The 22,923-nt window shown below is 44.1% G+C and overlaps 1 pseudogene; it reads left to right on the forward strand.

Moving 5' to 3' along the window:
• The first annotated feature begins 13,408 nt into the window (after positions 1-13,408).
• On the forward strand, positions 13,409-16,310 carry LOC125546701 (annotated as a pseudogene).
• Positions 16,311-22,923: the final 6,613 nt, after the last annotated feature.

The raw sequence follows: 22,923 nt of genomic DNA on the forward strand, positions 1-22,923 counted from the left end.
TTAAGGATATATGTTTGCTTTGCGTTCCATCTCCGAGGGTTGACAACAGCGTGATCGTCAAGAAACCGGGTACTTGTTATAGCTAACTTTGACACTAAATGCCTCGTCCAGTTTCGAAGCGCAAGCAAGGCCGCGGCAAACAGATCTTGTCAGTTAAACGGATGGAGCTGTCAGTTGGACGAAAATGGACGGTTCTAAACAAGCGTCACTGGCGGGATCTCACGTGTGAAGCGGAACAATACATAGCTTTCGGAAGCAGCAAATGAAGGAGTCTGGATGAAGGAGTTCATATCCGATCTAGGTGTCATACCTAGTGCATCGGGTCCAATGAAAATCTTTTGTGACAATACTGGTGCAATTGCCTTGGCGAAGGAATCCAGATTTCACAAGAGAACCAAGCACATCAAGAGATCGCTTCAATTCCATCCGGGATCTAGTCCAGGTGGGAGACATAGAGATTTGCAAGATACATACGGATCTGAATGTTGCAGACCCGTTGACTAAGCCTCTTCCACGAGCAAAACATGATCAGCACCAAGGCTCCATGGGTGTTAGATCATTACTGTATCTAGATTATTGACTCTAGTGCAAGTGGGAGACTGAAAGGAAATATGCCCTAGAGGCAATAATAAAGTTATTATTTAATTTCCTTATAATCATGATAAATGTTTATTATTCATGCTAGAATTGTATTGAAATAATATCATAGTGTGAGTATACATAGACAAACCAAATGCATCCTTATGTACATGTGTGAGTATGATAACACCAACAGGTTGAGTCATTGTCACTATGACCGCTGTTACCTGGTATCTAGGTTTGTATCAATCCCATGTGAATCACATCACGGAGTGTTATGTTGCATACCCACAGGTACAACTAGCTTCTGCCACGTCTTTTCTAGTACTGTTCCCATTCCAAACTGCCGCGGTGGTTCAACAAAAGTTGACAAAGAGTTATGTTATGTATATAACGGAGATAGCTTAAAGTATTAACTATGATGCATGTCTAGTGTTGATGATCTGATTGACATGATCCCATTTCATTAGCTTTGTTAGCACTTCATTCCACTGCTTGATGTCGCTTAGTATGTTGCTATTGCTTTCTTCATGACTTATACATGTTCCTATGACTATGAGATTATGCAACTCCCGTTTGCCGGAGGAACACTTTGTGTGCTACCAAACGTCACAACGTAACTGGGTGATTATAAAGGAGCTCTACAGGTGTCTCCAAAGGTACATGTTGGGTTGGCGTATTTTCGAGATTACGATTTGTCACTCCGATTGTCGGAGAGGTATCTCTGGGCCCTCTCGGTAATGCACATCACTTAAGCCTTGCAAGCATTGCAACTAATGAGTTAGTTGCGGGATGATGTATTACAGAACGAGTAAAGAGACTTGCCGGTAACGAGATTGAACTAGGTATTGAGATACCGACGATCGAATCTCGGGCAAGTAACATACCGATGACAAAGGGAACAACGTATGTTGTTATGCGGTCTGACCGATAAAAAGATCTTCATAGAATATGTAGGAGCCAATATGAGCATCCAGGTTCCGCTATTGGTTATTGACAGACGTGATGTCTCGGTCATGTCTACATTGTTCTCGAACCCGTAGGGTCTCGCACGCTTAAGGTTACGATGACAGTTTTATTATTGAGTTTTATGCTTTTGATGTCACCAAAGGCTTGTTCGGAGTCCCGGATGGTCGATCACGGACATGACGTGATCTCACGACATATGCATTGTAACGAGGTATTTTCTCGAAGTGATTGATTTAACACTGTTAATTTCGAGACATAAAGCTGTTGAGAAAGTGTTTTGGGTAGCCCTATGTGTGAGATATCGGAAGTGTCCTTCGCCGGGTGTGAAAGTTCCAGGATCAATGTATATAACGAGGGTAGTACGGCAATATTAGTCTTAGTATCCCGGATTGAAATAAGCGGAACCCCAACCAAGGTGTGAACCGAAATATCTGCCGTTGAAGTATATGGGGCCTTATGGCACTCTTGTGCAGAGAGAGGAGACCGCTTATGGCAGATGAATGGATCGAGAATCAGCGCCCCCCCCCGTTCGGTCCGATGGAGCAAGGACGGCCCCGACTGGGGCGCCGACCCCTTCCTCCTTGCTGCCTCTCACTGCTTTCCCCCCCCTCCGCGACAATCCTATTCAGCTAGAAAGGGGAGTCCTACTCCCAGAAGGAGTAGGACTCCTCCTGGCGCGCCTCCCTTGGCCGGGCCGCCCCCCCCCTTGAGCCTTTATATACGGAGGCAGGGGCACCCCTGAGAACACAAGTTGATCCACGTGATCATATTCTTAGCCGTGTGCGGTGCCCCCTTCCACCATAAGTCCTCGATAATATTGTAGCGGTGCTTAGGCGAAAGCCCTGCGACAGTAGTACATCAAGATCGTCACCACGCCGTCGTGCTGACGGAACTCTTCCCCGACACTTTGCTGGATCGGAGTCCGGGGATCGTCATCGAGCTGAACGTGTGCTAGAACTCGGAGGTGCTCGTAGTTTCGGTGCTTGATCGGTCGGCCGTGGAGACGTACGACTACATCAACCAAACGCTTCCGTTGTCGATCTACAAGGGTACGTAGATCACACTCTCCCCTCTCGTTGCTATGCATCACCATGATCTTGCGTGTGCGTAGGAATTTTTTAAATTACTACGAAACCCAACAGTGGCATCCGAGCCTAGGTTTTATGTGTTGATGTTATATGCACGAGTAGAACACAAGTGAGTTGTGGGCGATATAAGTCATACTGCTTACCAGCATGTCATACTTTGGTTCGGCGGTATTGTTGGACGAAGCGGCCCGGACCGACATTACGCGTACGCTTACGCGAGACCGGTTCTCCCGACGTGCTTTGCACATAGGTGGCTTGCGGGTGACCTTTCTCCAACTTTAGTTGAACCGAGTGTGGCTACGCCCGGTCCTTGCGAAGGTTAAAACAGCACCAACTTGACAAACTATCGTTGTGGTTTTGATGCGTAGGTAAGATTGGTTCTTGCTTAAGCCCGTAGCAGCCACGTAAAACATGCAACAACAAAGTAGAGGACGTCTAACTTGTTTTTGCAGGGCATGTTGTGATGTGATATGGTCAAGACATGATGCTAAATTTTATTGTATGAGATGATCATGTTTTGTAACCGAGTTATCGGCAACTGGCAGGAGCCATATGGTTGTCGCTTTATTGTATGCAATGCAATCGCGATGTAATGCTTTACTTTATCACTAAGCGGTAGCGATAGTCGTGGAAGCATAAGATTGGCGAGACGACAACGATGCTACGATGGAGATCAAGGTGTCGCGCCGGTGACGATGGTGATCATGACGGTGCTTCGGAGATGGAGATCACAAAGCACAAGATGATGATGGCCATATCATATCACTTATATTGATTGCATGTGATGTTTATCCTTTTTGCATCTTATCTTGCTTTGATTGACGGTAGCATTATAAGATGATCTCTCACTAAATTATCAAGAAGTGTTCTCCCTGAGTATGCACCGTTGCAAAAGTTCTTCGTGCTGAGACACCACGTGATGATCGGGTGTGATAGGCTCTACGTTCAAATACAACGGGTGCAAAACAGTTGCACACGCGGAATACTCAGGTTATACTTGACGAGCCAAGCATATACAGTAAAATCATATGGCCTCTGAACTATACTCAAAGATTATAGATGACCCCGAAAAGGATGATCTCCTTATCTGTGCCAGTGAGATGTCCATCACGTATAAAGTAATATGATCAAACATAGTAATGTTCACCAGAACCTAACTTGCCTTCTTCTACAGAAGTGATGATTAATCGTGACATGGTCCATCTCAGTAACTATGTATTTGATCACGAATCACTTACATGATAGTCCAGGAAGTTACTCCCTACTATCTCTAATGTTTGAGTCTTCTTATATTGTATTACATATGATATACCTATTTCTATATAGTCTATCAATTGAAACTTATGTACCTTGATACGTATCTTGGCTTTTTATATGGTTGATGTAGATAAGAATGGCCCTAGTTTGCTGTTGTTCCGTGCACACTTATAAGTCATCTCCTGAGAATAAGATCAGAAGCAAAGTTGAAAGATTATCCTCACCCAAGAATACACGGACTGGCCTTTCGTAACTTGAGATTAATATCCTCTTATTGCTGAACACAAAGATTTTTTCACGTTTCCGGAAATTCCTTGAGACAACTCGCTTGGAATTTCTTATTTGCCAGGTGCCTGCTGCTTGGTAGGTACAATTAGAGCAACCACCAGATGTTGCCGCCATGTGAACGGGTGTCCTAGGAGCAGCAGAGTCTTATAAAGACTTGTTGATATTGACACATCCGAAACCTAGAACTCAGTGTTGGTGTGCGCAAATACTTACGTGCTTAGTTAGAACCAAGGGACTCAACGAGCGAATAGTATTTGTAACGTCATCTAAAACAATTGAGATAATAGATTGTAATTAATTGTTTCAGTATGTTCTTTGAATGGTTCATTAATTTCAAGCAGCATACACTGCAAGCTCGTGATAAAGAGAATATTGAAGTCTTCGCTATATATAATAGTCTCTTGATATACTGCAAATTGGGATATCTAATAGAGAACATTTCTGGTCTAACTTGTCCAATATACTCAAAATGTCGAATTTGTCTAATATACTACTACTTGATTCTATTTAATTGAGTTAGATCTTCCAGTATCAATTTTGTTCCATGACAGATGTTCCAACACTCGTCCACACCAAGCTACTAGAAGTCGTATCTATGATATGATGATCTATAATATGCAATCAACATATATAACTCACTATTCTCGTATTGCAATGTTTTTCCAATGCCTGAAATGCTTGAACCGAGTAGAAATCGAGAAAAGAGCATCAAGTTTATTTCACAAGACCACCTAGTTTCAAGAAATAAGCAAAGAAGAAGAAGGGGAACTTCAAGAAGAACAGCAAGCAAGTTGCTGCTCAGAGAAGAAACCCAAGTCTGGATCCTAAGCCTGAAACTGAGTGCTTCTACTGCAAGCAGACTGGTCACTGGAAGCGGAACTGCCCCAAGTATTTGGCGGATAAGAAGGATGGCAAGGTGAACAAAGGTATATGTGATATACATGTTATTGATGTGTACCTTACTAATGCTCGCAGTAGCACCTGGGTATTTGATACTGGTTCTGTTGCTAATATTTGCAACTCGAAACAAGGACTACGGATTAAGCGAAGATTGGCTAAGGACGAGGTGACGATGCGCGTGGGAAATGGTTCCAAAGTCGATGTGATCGCCAGTCGGCACGCTACCTCTACATCTACCTTCGGGATTAATATTAGACCTAAATAATTGTTATTTGGTGCCAGCGTTAAGCATGAACATTATATCTGGATCTTGTTTGATGCGAGACAGTTATTCATTTAAATCAGAATAATGGTTGTTCTATTTATATGAGTAATATCTTTTATGGTCATGCACCCTTGAAGAGTGGTCTATTTTATGAATCTCGATAGTAGTGAACATATACACAATTATTCGATAATGTGAACCAAAGATGCAGAGTTGAATATGATATGCAATTCTTATTTGTGTCTCGAAGGCCTACTGCTCTGTTTTATTGTTACATATCGGCGTTTTAATAGCGCTGATGGATGAGGAACTCGATCTGCCATACCTAGGTTGACTTTTTGGAGACACGAGCTGGACTAATGAATCATTGGTGACTTGGCGAACGTGCTCTCATGGGCATAGTATGACTAAAACCCGTTCTTCCATGTCTTGATTTCTTGTGAAGAGAGTCCTGGACCATGGAAGATGAACTATGGATGGATATACGGCAGAGCAACAGATTTTGTTGGAAAATCTATACATACAGATTATGTGGTCCGAGAAATGAAATATTGAGGACAATAGATTGCGCCAGATATCGTTTACCTTTTCTCACTTCACAAATTTAAGCAGATATGTATATCTACTTCTCATCAGAAACGATAATCCTGAACGTTTGGAAAGTTCAAGTAAGAATTGTTCAGACGTGGAAGTTGTCCATTCTTACAAGAAAATACAGTCTCTAGCGAGTGCTGATCGTGGAGGAGAATATTTGAGTTACGAGTTTGGTGTACATTTGAAACAATTGTGGAATAGTTTCGCAACTCACGCCACCCGGAACACCACAGCGTAATGGTGTGTCCGAACGTCGTAATCGTACTTTACTAGATATGGTGCGATCTATGATGTCTCTTACTGATTTACCGCTATCGTTTTGGGGTTATGCTTTAGAGACGGCCGCATTCACGTTAAATAGGGCACCATCAAAATCCGTTGAGACGACGCCTTATGAACTATGGTTTGGCAAGAAACCAAAGTTGTCGTTTTCTGAAAGTTTGGGGCTGCGATGCTTATGTGAAAAAGCTTCAACCTGATAAGCTCGAACCCAAATCGGAGAAATGTGTCTTCATAGGATATCCAAAGGAGACTATTGGATACACCTTCTATCACAGATCCGAAGGCAAGACTTTTGTTGCTAAGTTCGGAAACTTTCTGGAGAAGGAGTTTCTCTCGAAAGAAGTGAGTGGGAGGAAAGTAGAACTTGACGAGGTAACTGTACCTGCTCCCTTATTGGAAAAGTACATCACAGAAAACTGTTTCTGTGACACCTACACCAATTAGTGAGGAAGCTAATGATAATGATCATGAAACTTCAGAACAAGATACTACTGAACCTCGTAGATCAACCAGAGAGATCCGCACCAGAGTGGTACGGTAATCCCGTTCTGGAAGTCATGCTACTAGATCATGATGAACCTACGAACTATGAAGAAGCGATGGTGAGCCCAGATTCCGCAAAATGGCTTGAAGCCATGAAATCTGAGATGGGATCCATGTATGAGAACAAAGTATGGACTTTGGTTGACTTGCCCAATGATCGGCAAGCAATTGAGAATAAATGGATCTTCAAGAAGAAGACTGACGCTGACGGTAATATTACTGTCTACAAAGCTCGACTTGTCGCAAAAGGTTTTCGCAAGTTCAAGGGATTGACTACGATGAGACCTTCTCACCCGTAGCGATGCTTAAGTCTGTCCGAATCATGTTAGCAATTGCCGCATTTTATGATTATGAAATTTGGCAGATGGATGTCAAAACTGCATTCCTGAATGGATTTCTGGAAGAAGAGTTGTATATGATGCAACCGGAAGGTTTTGTCGATCCAAAGGGAGCTAACAAAGTGTGCAAGCTCCAGCGATCCATTTATGGACTGGTGCAAGCCTCTCGGAGTTGGAATAAACGCTTTGATAGTGTGATCAAAGCATTTGTTTTTATACAGACTTTTGGAGAAGCCTGTATTTACAAGAAAGTGAGTGGGAGCTCTGTAGCATTTCTGATATTATATGTGGATGACATATTACTGATTGGAAATGATATAGAATTTCTGGATAGCATAAAGGGATACTTGAATAAGAGTTTTTCAATGAAAGACCTCGGTGAAGCTGCTTTATATTAGGCATAAAGATCTATAGAGATAGATCAAGATGCTTAATTGGACTTTCACAAAGCACATACCTTGACAAGATTTTGAAGAAGTTCAAAATGGATCAAGCAAAGATGAAGCAGCAAATGAAGGAGTCTGGATGAAGGAGTTCATATCCGATCTAGGTGTCATACCTAGTGGACGGGTCCAATGAAAATCTTTTGTGACAATACTGGTGCAATTGCCTTGGCAAAGGAATCCAGATTTCACAAGAGAACCAAGCACATCAAGAGACGCTTCAATTCCATCCGGGATCTAGTCCAGGTGGCAGACATAGAAATTTGCAAGATACATACGGATCTGAATGTAGCAGACCCGTTGACTAAGCCTCTTCCACGAGCAAAACATGATCAGCACCAAGGCTCCATGGGTGTTAGAATCATTACTGTGTAATCTAGATTATTGACTCTAGTGCAAGTGGGAGACTGAAGGAAATATGCCCTAGAGGCAATAATAAAGTTATTATTTATTTCCTTATATCATGATAAATGTTTATTATTCATGCTAGAATTGTATTAACCGGAAACATAATACATGTGTGAATACATAGACAAACAGAGTGTCACTAGTATGCCTCTACTAGACTAGCTCGTTAATCAAAGATGGTTATGTTTCCTAACCATGGACAAAGAGTTGTTATTTGATTAACGGGATCACATCATTAGGTGAATGATCTGATTGACATGACCCATTTCATTAGCTTAGCACCCGATCGTTTAATATGTTGCTATTGCTTTCTTCATGACTTATACATGTTCCTATGACTATGAGATTATGCAACTCCCTTTGCCAGAGGAACACTTTGTGTGCTACCAAACGTCACAACATAACTAGGTGATTATAAAGGTGCTCTACAGGTGTCTCCAAAGGTGCATGTTGGGTTGGCGTATTTCGAGATTAGGGTTTGTCACTCCGATTGTCGGAGAGGTATCTCTGGGCCCTCTCGGTAATGCACATCACATAAGCCTTGCAAGCATTGCAACTAATGAGTTAGTTGTGAGATGATGTATTACGGAACGAGTAAAGAGACTTGCCGGTAACGAGATTGAACTAGGTATTGAGATACCGACGATCGAATCTCGGGCAAGTAACATACCGATGACAAAGGGAACAACGTATGTTGTTATGCGGTCTGACCAATAAAAGATCTTCGTAGAATATGTAGGAGCTAATATGAGCATCCAGGTTCCGCTATTGGTTATTGACCGGAGACGTGTCTCGGTCATGTCTACATTGTTCTCGAACCCGTAGGGTCCGCACGCTTAAGGTTTCGATGATAGTTATATTATGAGTTTATGCACTTTGATGTACCGAAGTTTGCTCGGAGTCCCGGATGTGATCATGGACATGAAGAGGAGTCTCGAAATGGTCGAGACATAAAGATTGATATATTGGAAGCCTATATTTGGATATCGGAAGTGTTCCGGGTGAAATCGGGATTTTACCGGAGTACCGGGAGGTTACCGGAACCCCCGGGAGGTATATGGGCCTTAGTGGGCTTTAGTGGAAGAGAGGAGAGGTGGCCAGGGCTGGGCCGTGCCCCCCCCTAGTCCGAATAGGACAAGGAGAGGGGGCCGGCGCCCCCCTTCCTTCTCTCTCTCCTCTTCCCCCCCTCCCGAATCCTATTCCAACTAGGAAAGGGGGGGAATCCTACTCCCAGAGGGAGTAGGACTCCTCCTGGCGCGCCCTCTCCTAGCCGGCCGCACCCCCCCTTTGATCCTTTATATACGGAGGCAGGGAGCACCCCTAAAGACACAAGTTGATCCACGTGATCATATTCTTAGCCGTGTGCGGTGCCCCCTTCCACCATAGTCCTCGATAATATTGTAGCGGTGCTTAGGCGAAGCCCTGCGACGGTTAGTACATCAAGATCGTCACCACGCCGTCGTGCTGACGGAACACTCTTCCCCGACACTTTGCTGGATCGGAGTCCGGGGATCGTCATCGAGCTGAACGTGTGCTAGAACTCGGAGGTGCCGTAGTTTCGGTGCTTGATCGGTCGGGCCGTGAAGACGTACGACTACATCAACCACGTTGTGCTAACGCTTCCGTTGTCGATCTACAAGGGTACGTAGATCACACTCTCCCCTCTCGTTGCTATGCATACCATGATCTTGCGTGTGCGTAGGAAATTTTTTGAAATTACTACGTAACCCAACAAATACACATCCCAAACTATAACCATATTGTTTTGTTTGTCTTATTATGAACTTTGAGAGCACAAAACGATTCAAAAATTATACCCAATTAGCTAAATCATAGTTTTCTGAATGACAAATTTTGACACTCCTATATTGATTTGGTTTGATTAGAAGCCTAAGGCTGTTGTTGATTCAACGAATAGATACCCCTCTTATTTATCATCTTTCAAGCATTATAACAACTTATTTAATTTACAATGTAGTACGAAGTTGATGATCATAGTAGAAGTAAGCTACAATTCCACTTTTAGAATATGCAAAAATCATCTTAGAAGAGAGAGTTCATATGAGACACACTTTGAGTGCCTTTTTGAGATAATTCAACAGAAATACATCACTATTCTTCCTCTTTGATGCACTATACAAAACTTGTCAATTCATAATATACTACTCCCTCTGTCCCATAATATAAGAACGTTTTTCAAACTATGTTAGCTTGGAAAACGTTCTTATATTATGAGATGGAGGGAGTATAAATTTGAAGTGCATATCAGAAGCAAGCTACAGTTCCATTTTTAGAACGTGCTAAAACCACCTAGAACAAAAAGTTATTATGAGACACTCTGACTACCATATCTCTCTATCATGGATTTGTATCCCAAAATAACACGTTCATTGTAATGAACGCAAACCAAAGATATGTTATTGTATATTAGGGTTTTACTGGAATACCATCTCAGATGAATGGTATAACATGAGAAAGAGCAACAAATAGAATCTTGTTAGTACCGGAGTCCTAATACGAAGAGTAAATTACAAATAAATTCATCGCAAATGCCAACATGATCATTTGTAAGAAATGAGCAAAGCTCAAATGGCCAGGCATCCATATAACAACCATCTCCTAATGCAGTGGCGGAGCTTGAGCCAAAATCATGGGAGGGTCATGGGTTGGGGGGGGGGGGCAAACATAATTCCTTTTGGATAATTTTTGGTGGATAAATAGGCCTAATACTAAGGTATATACAAAAAAATTCTTATGAGCCGGGGGGAGAAAGGGGGGGGCATGGCCCAGGTTGTCCCCCACCAAGCTCCGCCACTGTCCTAATGTATGCCTTAGGAAAAATTGCATGCCTTTGATACGTCTAATGATAGATCGAAACTATTGCAATATTATGTTGTTTTATCATATTTTATGAGCTCCAAGAGTATAAAAACCTTTCAATATCATATCCAGCTAACCAAGGTGTAGTTTTGCCAACAACAAAACTGAACACCTCTATTTTCAGTATGTATTTGAGCAGCCTAAGTTCAAATTGGAATGTAATAAAACATTGATGCACATAGGCAAAGCAAACTACAATGCCAGTCAACCACTAATGTATTAATCTATAAATACATGAGAAAGAGATCATACATCATAATTAGGAGTACTAATGTGAAACATTTCTACCAAAAACTAAACATATGGTAGCTCTAAAAACATTAAACAAATGACGCATGTAAACACATCCAGTTTGGTATAAATACATCACCAAAGGTTTGAGGGGTTCATATTACGAAGAGTGACCATCTCAACACATTTCCTCCTCCCCTTTAGAGAATTTTTGGTGGAAGAATATTTCATCATCCTATAAAAAATTCAAAAAATGAATTATCCTAGTTACAACTTACAGGTTGTGAAATTGAAAAAATACATAAAACAACAAACTCAACTATGCCTAGTGGAAGGTCAAGGATTGTGATCTATCAGAAAAAGAAGAAGAAAAGTAGTACCATGGTGTAAATAACTTAATTAAGAATGATAAATGGAACGAAATCATCACAAAGGGGTACAATTAAGAAGTATGCCAGCGCAAACTCCAAATTATGACTAATCAGGTACTTCAGTTATAAATTTTTTTCATGATCCATCTCTGCCCATACAGTGAAGCACCTGAATTGGGCCATTCCGATAAAATACTACCTCTGTCCCACAATATAAGACATTGTTGCATGCTAACAGCAAAATGTCTTATATTATGGGACAAAGGGGATACTAACTTGTATAGAGCAAGAGACAGATACATCTGATCGTGTACTGAAATAATTTAGGCTAGAGTCAGAATTAAATGTATGGTTGTGTCTGTATGATCATCATGAAATGAAATAATTTCCAACTCCCAAGCCTTCACTTGGTACCAGATTGAACAGGAAAATAGCACACATATCGAGGAAGTTTTATCATCATAAGATCAAAATGTTATTTCGTTATTTGATTAAAATTATCTACTTCATAAGCTTTTATCCTTTATGTTTGGTGAATAAACAAACAACAAATTATAATCGATAATTAGACAAAAATATACAATACAATAAGAAAACTGCACAACATCGAAGAGACTGGAGAGGTGGGTGTAATGAAAAGCTTGAGTGCGCGGGGAATCTCTATAATAATATTGTTTTACTCTGATTTGATATTTTAAGTCGTCTAAGATTTTTTTTTCTAACAGACCTAATTGCAAGGTAATCAGTTTTTGTTGAATAAAGAATAATTTCACAGGCTCATCGACTTAGCTTGTGTTTGGCATTATGGTAGATTATGATAATTTGTTGGGCTAACCAACTTTTCCCGTATTCGTGGGTAATTTATTTTACTACAGTTATTCGTGGGTAACAATTCAATAAACGGAGCCTTCGATATAAGATATTTTCATTTTACTAAGAAATAGTACTACATTATTATTTTGTTTGCTAAAATAATAGATCAGTGACCATACATATGGTCCTTCATACAAGACAATATTTAGTACTTCAACAGATGTTGGTAAATGTGGTCATTTGTCTCCAAATTGATTAAAAGATGAAGTCCTGAAGACAATCTCTAGTGTTACGTAAAAAACGATTAAGAAGTCATTAATAATTTTTGGGCACCATATTTGTCCAATCACCTAAGTTTAATTAGCAAGACTTTTTACAGAGCATATTTCACTGACGCTCATGATCCATTTAGTTTAACTAATTATTAAGAAGGAAATCCACGATGTAGAGGCATCAGCATAAATATCATATGTTGTATTTATATATATATAGATAGATAGATGGTGCTAAGTGTCAGTGCCTAGCTAGTTTGAACTGGCCGTGTACACACTCTGCAATTCATCTTGTCTAATGTTGCTGATGTAAAAGCGGAATAGTGTAATGCTGTGAACCTGTTTTTATCTGAAAATGCCAAAGTGTATCAACGATTGGAATCATGAACAGAATCCATCCATCTTTTACTTTTTAGTCTTCCGGCGTGATGTCTGATGTAGATGATATGCATGCTAGCTAGCTATATCAGGGTAACGTCAGGATGACAGTGCGTGACAAATCAGTGGAGACCTGGCTCCTTGCTCTATTGAACTGAACTGAAAACCACCACGTAGCATCCTAACACCATGCAACTTATTTTCTCAGATTAAACGCCCGGTTGGATAAAAAAGACAAACCTGTAGACCTCGTAGCTAGGAGATCTCATCACCGGCACGACCCTCATGAAGTTGTACCCACGCACCATCCAAATACGGCAGTGTCAGCGATGATGATTGTGCGTTTGAGGTTGCCCTCGTAATTCAGCAATGGGGCCCATCATGCTCCCGGGGAACATCTGACTGTGAACACTAATTTGATTGTCGACTGCGTGCCTGATGGGCTGTCAACGTCATCAGCCCTGCCAGGGTGAACATCCCTAGTCCTGTTCTGCAGCTTGTTCTCGGCCATGACGAAACTCCTGAACATCGCGTCTCAGCCCAGCTGGGACTGCACGGACATGAGCAGCAAGACATATTCCTTCATTGACGACACTGTCATCCTAGTCCTGTTCTGCAGCTCGTTGCATTCTTTTGATGAGATCCGAAGCTCGTGCCAACCACGAGCGAAGCTCCTAAATGTTGCATCGCCGAGCAGCAGGGCCGTCCTGTTCCGCAGCTCCTTGTCTACCACGCCGAAGCTCCCGAACATTGCGTTTGCTGCTCAATGGGTACTGCACCGACTTGAGCCGTGTGCCGTCTGCATGTTACAATGGCACATCTGCGGTGGCTTGGTCCTGTTCCGCAGCTCGTTGCATTTTTTCTATGAGATCCGAAGCTCGTTGCCAACCACGACGAAGCTCCTAAACGTTGCATCGCCGAGCAGTGGGGGCCGTCCTGTTCCGCAGCTCCTTGTCTACCACACCGAAGCTCCCGAACATTATGTTTGCTGCTCAATGGGTACTGCACCGACGTGAGCCGTGTGGCGTCTGCATGTTACAATGGCACATCTTGTTGTGGCTCTAAGTTGCCGCTGGATCGCCTTATGCAAAGCAATATGAGTTGCTAATGATCCTGATCGCAACAACGCAACATTCAACAACATCCGCTGCACCGCCTGTGATATCCTCGTGAGGACGGCCGATGACCTCCTGATTTGGAGTAGGCGCTACGACGCTCCGTCTCGGGATCGACTTCTGGCCATCCGACTTTTCTTTCTCTCTGTCCTCTAGACTGCCTCTTGGCGGGTTTCTCTTTTTTTGGCTTCTTATCGTGTTGTTTTTTATGTTTTCAATGAATAACAATGTATGACTGCCAAATCCTTCGAGTAATATAACAACCGGTGGGGCACAATGCCCCCCGTCATTCTCGGAAAAAAAATGATCCTGATCGCTGCCTTTCAAAATCTTACTGAAGGAATCACCGGCCACTTTCCTTGCTATACGAGCCAAGGGAATCACCGGCCGCTGGGCTAGGACGTTTAGACCTCACGGTCATGGAGAGATTAGTTTAGGCTTAGATGGATGGTATGGGCTAGGACGTTTAGACCTCATGGTCATGGAGAGATTAGTTAGGTTTAGATGGATGGTATGTTTTTTGGTGGTGGCATAGGTGGGTAATTTTTTTAACTTGTACGACCAAAATTTAATTTAAAGATCTATTGGACGTGGTTTGCTAATTTACTGAGTCAACGGTCAGATATTACTAATTTTTGTGGGATTTTCTAATTTATTTATCTTTTTTTCTGGTTATTCCGTTAGTTACTTTTTATATATAATAGATGTGTTGTGTGCCTGTCATGTTGCAATGTTATTTGTTGTTTCAAGGTTGTGAGCCGGTGGACTGGAATTTCTGTCGCTGCTATTGATCAAGACGAGAAGGAGAAATTGCTCCACCTTGCTGACAAATTGCATCAGCGAGTTGTTGGCCAGGATGAGGCGGTCAATTTGGTTGCGCAAGCGGTGTTACGTTCCAGGGTCGGCCTTGATCAGCCTGGCCAACCAATAGGTTCTTTTCTCTTTTTGGGCTCGACTGGTGTTGGAAAGACAAAGCTTGCAAAAGCTCTTGCTGAGCAGCTATTCGACAGTGAAAAGACATTGGTTCGCTTTGACATGTCCGAATATGGTTCGATTGGATCTGTGTTGCGCCTCATTGGAGCACCTCCAGGGTGTGTACATTGTGTGCGCCCTTTATTTTAAACATTACATTATCACATATACCTTGTCTTTAGATTGACTGGCCTTAATGCTTCTCTTATAAATTCTTACAGCTATCGTGGTTACGAAGACGGTGGACAACTGACTGAGAAAGTCAAGAGGCGCCCATACAGCATCATCCTCTTTGATGAGGTTGAGAAGGCACATGCCGGTGTTCAATGTTTTTCTTCAACTCCTTGATGATGGTTTGTTGACTGATGGCAAAGGCTGCACAGTAGATTTCAAGAGCACCATCATCATTATGACCTCAAATTTAGGATCAAAGCACTTCGCAGCAGGAATGGCTGGAGAAAAGACAATACAACAGGCACGGGGCCTTGTCATGAAGCAGGTGTGTGAACCCTTTATTGTCCCTGTAAATGCCGAATCAGCCTCATGTTGATTGTCACATGTTCATGCAGGTTTGGAAACGCTTCAAGCCTGAGCTTCTTAACAGGCTGAGTGAGATTGTGATATTTGAGCCGCTTTCACAAGACAAACTGAAGGCGATCGTGGAAATCCATGATGAAGGGCGTTGCTGCCAGAGTAGCTAATAAGGGCATCTCTCTACATGCGAGTGATGCTGCTTTGGATGTCATCTTCTCGGAATCATACGAACCAGTAAGTACAGCAGCTTCTTTTCGAGATTATATAGAGACATGATCCTGTTTTCAGACAAGGGGCTTGTGTGCTTTGGTAACTATATATACTTTTTGTGTCACAGATGTATGGTGCAAGGCCTATTGGGAGGTGGGTGCAAAAGAATGTGATGACTGCGATCTCTGAGATGCTAGTCAAAGGAGAAGCTGGCGAAGGCTCAACGATCTCTATTGATGCCACCTGATAAGAAGGGACTCAAATATGAAGTGGTGACGAAGGTGGCAGATCCACCTGGCAACCTCTCCGTGCCGGCACTAGTGCCTCCTCTAGGTGACTCCGCCGAAGGACAACGGTGATCCGGCCATGATCACTTCCCTAGCAAAGTGCTAGCAACTAACTGATACTGACAAGTTTATTGTGCAGTCGTGGTGTCTTGACCATTTTGAACATAGCAGATTATTGTGCAGTCCTGGTGTCTTGACCATTTTGAACAGGTAGCAGTTGGGTATTTCTAACCGATCCCCTATAACCGGTTAGTGGAGTATATCTAGTTTTTTACTTCACTAACCGGCACCTAGTCGACCCCCCATCCAGCCTAACGGAGTAAACTTTTACTCCTTTTCCTAAAAATCCCTATATTTACTTCGTCTTTGCTCCACCGAGAAAAACGGCGCGGCTCTTCTTCGCTGCCTCTTCCTTCCCTCCCGCGTCATATCTTCGCCCCCGCTACCCCTCCCCCTCCCCGCCGGCACCAGTCGGCCGTCGGGAAAGCCTTGTAGCCCTCCGCCGCTATCCTCCATTACCTCCTTATCCCGCCGTCGACCAAAAATTGAGCGGATCTGCGGCTGTTGTCGCCGCTGCCGGATTTGGCGTTTCCGGCCGTCGGCGGCTGCGCCTTGCCATGGATTGGCCCGGAAGCGGCCCACGCAGCCCTGGCAAAGCCTCCACGCCGCATGCAAGTATCAGCTCTTCCACTAGCCACTCTAATCGCTCCTGCCGTCGGTTCTCTGGCTACTACATGGCCGATCGTCGCCCGGGCTCTGCGCCCGCGCAGCGACTCACCAGCTTGCATCTGCCGGTCATACAATGCGACGACTGCACACGACAAGTGGTGCGCTGAGTTTCTACCATGCCGAAACATCCCGGATGGGTGTTCTTCAAATGCATAAACCATGGGGTATGTGCTTGTTTTGATTCGGTTTTCACCAGATTCGGTTCAATTTTGGTAGCTCATTGATGCTCATCTATGTGTGTAGGATGATGGATGCTCGTTTTGGTATTGGAAAAAAAATAATACATCAATCTATTGATAGCACGAAAATTAGTAGATGTTCGTGCACTCGTTGCTTGAATTGAGGCTAAACATGAGACTAGATGTAAGATTAGAGAAGAAATTAGAGGGGAAGCAACGTCTACTTCTTTAGAATCAAAGAATAAGAATGAAGTATGCAAGATCGAGAATCCGCAGATCAACAATGAAGACATTGAGAATAATCCAATAGTGGGCGCAGTTATGGAAGTTGGATATCTTCTGAAATGTCTAAGTGTAGTTCTTGTTTTCTTTGATCTTGCTATTCTAGCAAAGAGTTGGTGAATTATTATGTAATCCAATGTCGTTGAATGAAATAAAGAAGTAAAAAAATGTGTTTTGGTGGCCGAAATTGAAATGCAAATGAAAAAAATTACTCCGCTAAGTTTAGGGAATCGACTAGATCTGGCCAAAACTTAGTGGAGTATTTACTCCCTTAAGTTTTAGGGGATCGGTTAGAGATGGCCTTACACGATCGCTTCTTTTTATAATTGGCAGTTTAGAAGTTGATAGCATTGTTATTTCAGCAGATATAAGGTAGTGTTTGCACCAGAGAAGTTGTTCTTTCGTGGATGTCGTGAGGCACTATACATTTTGGGGCTATGGTCAACAATGTAGTTTGTTGAATGTTCTGAAATCATGTCATCTACTCTGTTTTTTAACAGTCAAACCATTTTTTTTGCGGGTACAGTCAAACCATTTCATGATGTCACAACTCTCTAGTACTTTTATACAACTGCAATGCAGTGATCAAGTATTTTATCGTTACCCAGATAGTAAGAGCAATTCCAACGGGCTAACCCAAATGGACGGCACATTTGTTCGTTTTTTGTTCGTTTGGGTCGGCCGTCCGCCCGTCGTCCGTTCAGTTTTGCATTTGGGTCGGCAGTGCGGCCAACGCACCGACCCATTTTATGTCCGCGCTCAACTTAAAAAAAGACCCGCGGCCGATCATGCCAGCGGTCATGTCTCATCATGCCAGTACCATGCCAGCATCGGCATACAATGTCGGCTTCAGAAAATTCACCACAGTTCATGCTGGCGCACTCGCCAGCCGGCCGGCACACATGCCAGCACACAAAAAATGGTGGGACTTGAGTTCAACCACGCCATCGTGGCCCCCGTGGTCATGCCAGCACACCTGCCGGCATAAAAAAAGACGACGCTCGCCGCCATAGATCACTCGTCGTCAAACTTGAGCATGTCGGCATGCATCTTCTCGAACCACGACCTCTTTCTTGGCGACACGGTGTTGAGATCCACCTTCATGATCTCCACCCCGGTCATCATGCTCGCGAGAACCACTTCTTTGGCCTTGGTCTTGGCGTTGGCGGCCTCGATCTCTAGCATCTTGGCTTGCTTCTTCGCCTCGAGCTCGAACATCTTGGATTGCTTCTCTGCGTCCATCTCAAGTCTCCTCCTTTGGATCTCCATGAAAGCGTCCATTTGCTCCGCCTTGAAATGTCGGCGCTCCTCCTTCCTTGAGTCCTTGTTCATCATGCCCTCCACGCTTGCGATCAAGGCGTTGGATGCCGCATCCCGCTTGTCCTCCTTCTTGGAGTTGGTCTTCCCCCGCGGCCGTGCCAACTCGCCCTCCTCAACCTCCTCCACGGCTTTCTTCCCCCCACATGACTTGAGGGTGGCGTATTGCGCCTTGAAATTCTCCTCGTCCTTGATGACCCGAAAGCAATGGGAGAGGTCGAAGCACTTGCCATTGTGTTGAACCTTGAATGCCTCCAAAGCTTGAAATGCCTACAAAATGTTTCCATGCAAGCATATGGGCAAATGATATGCAAATGAACACGCAAGCATGAACTTGAGGACACAAAAGAGGGAGGCTTGCTAGCATACCATGTCTTGCATGCCGATGCCGCTCACGCGGCGGGCCTTGATGCTCTCAAGAGTGGCGCAAAACTTGTTGCACTCTTATTGGATCACCCTCCATCGCTTGGAAATGGACACCTACCCGCACGTGCTCACAATTCGGTAAGGCAGAAACTTCTCGCGCTCATAAAACTCCCGGTGGACACGAATCCAAAAAGTTGAATGCTTTTTTCGGCGCCGGTCTTGGGGTCTTGTCCAATGTCTCGCCAAAACTCGCAAAGAAGCTTGTCCTCGGCCGTTGTGTATGCCTTCGTGTGCTTGCTCTTGTGCTTCGGCTTAGGATCGACGGTTTGGTTGGCGAGCTCTTCCTCGAACAAGGGCTCCACTTCGATGTCGCACTCGTCCTCTTCCTCTAGCCCGTAGTCGTCCGGGAACTCGTGGTCGAGTGGGAAGCTGTCCAGGTCGATGCCGACCTGATCACGCATGAAGGCCGCCTGATCGGGATCATAGCCAGCGGCCGGCGTGAACGGCCCGCGACCGTCCTGGCTTTGTGTCTCGTCGGGATCGTAGCCAGCGGCCGGCGCACCGTCCTCGAAGATGAGGTTCTGCATGTAGTCCTCGTCGACCGGAGACGACATTCCATCGAACAGGTTACGGGCCTCCGGGAGCACGCCGGCCGGCATCTGCCACGCGCGTTTCCTCGCGCCACCGGATGACGAGGCACCGGCCACCGGGGTGGCGTTGAGGTCGATGGGCGCGGGCGCAGGTGTGGAAGGCGCGACCTGATGTCTACTACACAACCTTCTTCTTGTAGACGTTGTTGGGCCTCCAAGTGCAGAGGTTTGTAGGACGGTAGCAAATTTCCCTCAAGTGGATGACCTAAGGTTTATCAATCTGTGGGAGGCGTAGGATGAAGATGGTCTATCTCAAACAACCCTGCAACCAAATAGCAAGGAGTCTCTTGTGTCCCCAACAGACCCAATACAATGGTAAATTGTATAGGTGCACTAGTTCGGCGAAGAGATGGTGATACAAGTGCAATATGGATGGTAGATAAAGGTTTTTGTAATCTGAAAATATAAAAACAGTAAGGTAGCAAGTGATAAAAGTGAGCGAAAATGGTATTGCAATGCGTTGAAACAAGGCCTAGGGTTCATACTTTCACTAGTGCAAGTTCTCTCAACAATAATAACATAATTGGATCTATAACTATCCCTCAACATGCAACAAAGAGTCACTCCAAAGTCACTAATAGCGGAGAACAAACAAAGAGATTATTGTAGGGTACGAAACCACCTCAATGTTATTCTTTCTGATCGATCTATTCAAGAGTCCGTAGTAAAGTAACACGAAGCTATTCTTTCCGTTCAATCTATAATAGAGTTCGTACTAGAATAACATCTTAAGACACTAATCAACCAAAACCCTAATGTCACCTAGATACTCCAATGTCACCTCAAGTATCCGTGGGTATGATTATATGATATGCATCACACAATCTCAGATTCATCTATTCAACCAACACAAAGAACTTCAAAGAGTGCCCCAAAGTTTCTACCGGAGAGTCAAGATGAAAACGTGTGCCAACCCCTATGCATAAGTTCACGAGGTCACGAAACTCGCAAGTTGATCACCAAAACATACATCAAGTGGATCACGTGATATCCCATTGTCACCATAGATAAGCACATGCAAGACATACATCAAGTGTTCTCAATGTTGGGTTTCATAGTAATTTCAAAAAATTTCCTACGCACACGCAAGATCATGGTGATGTATAGCAACGAGAGGGGGAGAGTGTGATCTACGTACCCTTGTAGATCGACAACAGAAGCATTAACTTGGTTGATGTAGTCGTACGTCTCCACGACCCGACCGATCAAGTATCGAAACTACGGCACCTCCGAGTTCTAGCACACGTTCAGCTCGATGACGATCCCCGGACTCCGATCCAGCAAAGTGTCGGGGAAGAGATCCGTCAGCACAACGGCGTGGTGACGATCTTGATGTACTACCGTCGCAGGGCTTCGCCTAAGCACCGCTACAATATTATCAAGGACTATGGTGGAAGGGGGCACCGCACACGGCTAAGAATATGATCACGTGGATCAACTTGTGTCTCTAGGGGTTCCCCTTGCCTCCGTATATAAAGGCTCAAAGGGGGGGCGGCCAAGAGGTAGTTTGGAATGTGTATTTGTTGGGTTACATAGTAATTTCAAAAAAATTCCTACGCACACGCAAGATCATGGTGATGCATAGCAACGAGAGGGGAGAGTGTGATCTACGTACCCTTGTAGATCGACAACGGAAGCGTTAGCACAACGTGGTTGATGTAGTCGTACGTCTTCACGGCCCGACCGATCAAGCACCGAAACTACGGCACCTCCGAGTTCTAGCACACGTTCAGCTCGATGACGATCCCCGGACTCCGATCCAGCAAAGTGTCGGGGAAGAGTTCCGTCAGCATGATGGCGTGGTGACAATCTTGATGTACCACCGTCGCAGGGCTTCGCCTAAGCACCGCTACAATATTATCGAGGACTATGGTGGAAGGGGGCACCGCACACGGCTAAGAATATGATCACGTGGATCAACTTGTGTCTTTAGGGGTGCTCCCTGCCTCCGTATATAAAGGATCAAAGGGGGGGTGCGGCCGGCTAGGAGAGGGCGCGCCAGGAGGAGTCCTACTCCCTCCGGGAGTAGGACTCCCCCCTTTCCTAGTTGGAATAGGATTCGCGAAAGGGGGAAAGAGGAGAGAGAGGAGGAAGGGGGGCCGGCCCCCTCTCCTTGTCCTATTCGGACCAAGGGGGAAGGGGCGCGCAGCCCATCTCTGGCCACCTCTCCTATCTCCCACTAAGGCCCACTAAGGCCCATATACCTCCTGGGGGGTTCCGGTAACCTCCCGGTAATCCGGTAAAATCCCGATTTCACCTGGAACGCTTCCGATATCCAAACATAGGCTTCCAATATATCAATCTTTATGTCTCGACCATTTCAAGACTCCTCGTCATGTCCGTGATCACATCCGGGACTCCGAACAAACTTCGGTACATCAAAATGCATAAACTCATAATATAACTGTCATCGTAACCTTAAGCGTGCGGACCCTACGGGTTCGAGAACAATGTAGACATGACCGAGACACGTCTCCGGTCAATAACCAATAGCGGAACCTGGATGCTCATATTGCCTCATACATATTCTACGAAGATCTTTTATCGGTCAGACCGCATAACAACATACGTTGTTCCCTTTGTCATCGGTATGTTACTTGCCCGAGATCCGATCGTCGGTATCCCATACCTAGTTCAATCTCGTTACCGGCAAGTCTCTTTACTCGTTCCGTAATACATCATCCCGCAACTAACTCATTAGTTGCAATGCTTGCAAGGCTTCAGTGATGTGCATTACCGAGAGGGCCCAGAGATACCTCTCCGACAATCGGAGTGACAAATCCTAATCTCGAAATACGCCAACCCAACATGTACCTTTGGAGACACCTGTAGAGCTCCTTTATAATCACCCAGTTACGTTGTGACGTTTGGTAGCACACAAAGTGTTCCTCCGGCAAACGGGAGTTGCATAATCTCATAGTCATAGGAACATGTATAAGTCATGAAGAAAGCAATAGCAACATACTAAACGATCGGGTGCTAAGCTAATGGAATGGGTCATGTCAATCAGATCATTCAACTAATGATGTGACCCCGTTAATCAAATGACAACTCTTTGTCCATGGTTAGGAAACATAACCATCTTTGATTAACGAGCTAGTCAAGTAGAGGCATACTAGTGACACTCTGTTTGTCTATGTATTCACACATGTATTATGTTTCCGGTTAATACAATTCTATCATGAATAATAAACTTTTATCATGATATAAGGAAATAAATAATAACTTTATTATTGCCTCTAGGGCATATTTCCTTCACTCAAATCCTTAAAGACTCATTCCGATAAGATAACTTCAAAGGGAAAACTCAATCCATCACAAGAGAGTAGAGGGGGAGAAACATCACAAGATCCAACTATAACAGCAAAGCTCGTGATACATCA

This window comes from Triticum urartu, chromosome 3 (assembly GCF_003073215.2).
Source record: "Triticum urartu cultivar G1812 chromosome 3, Tu2.1, whole genome shotgun sequence".
NCBI lineage: Eukaryota > Viridiplantae > Streptophyta > Magnoliopsida > Poales > Poaceae > Triticum > Triticum urartu.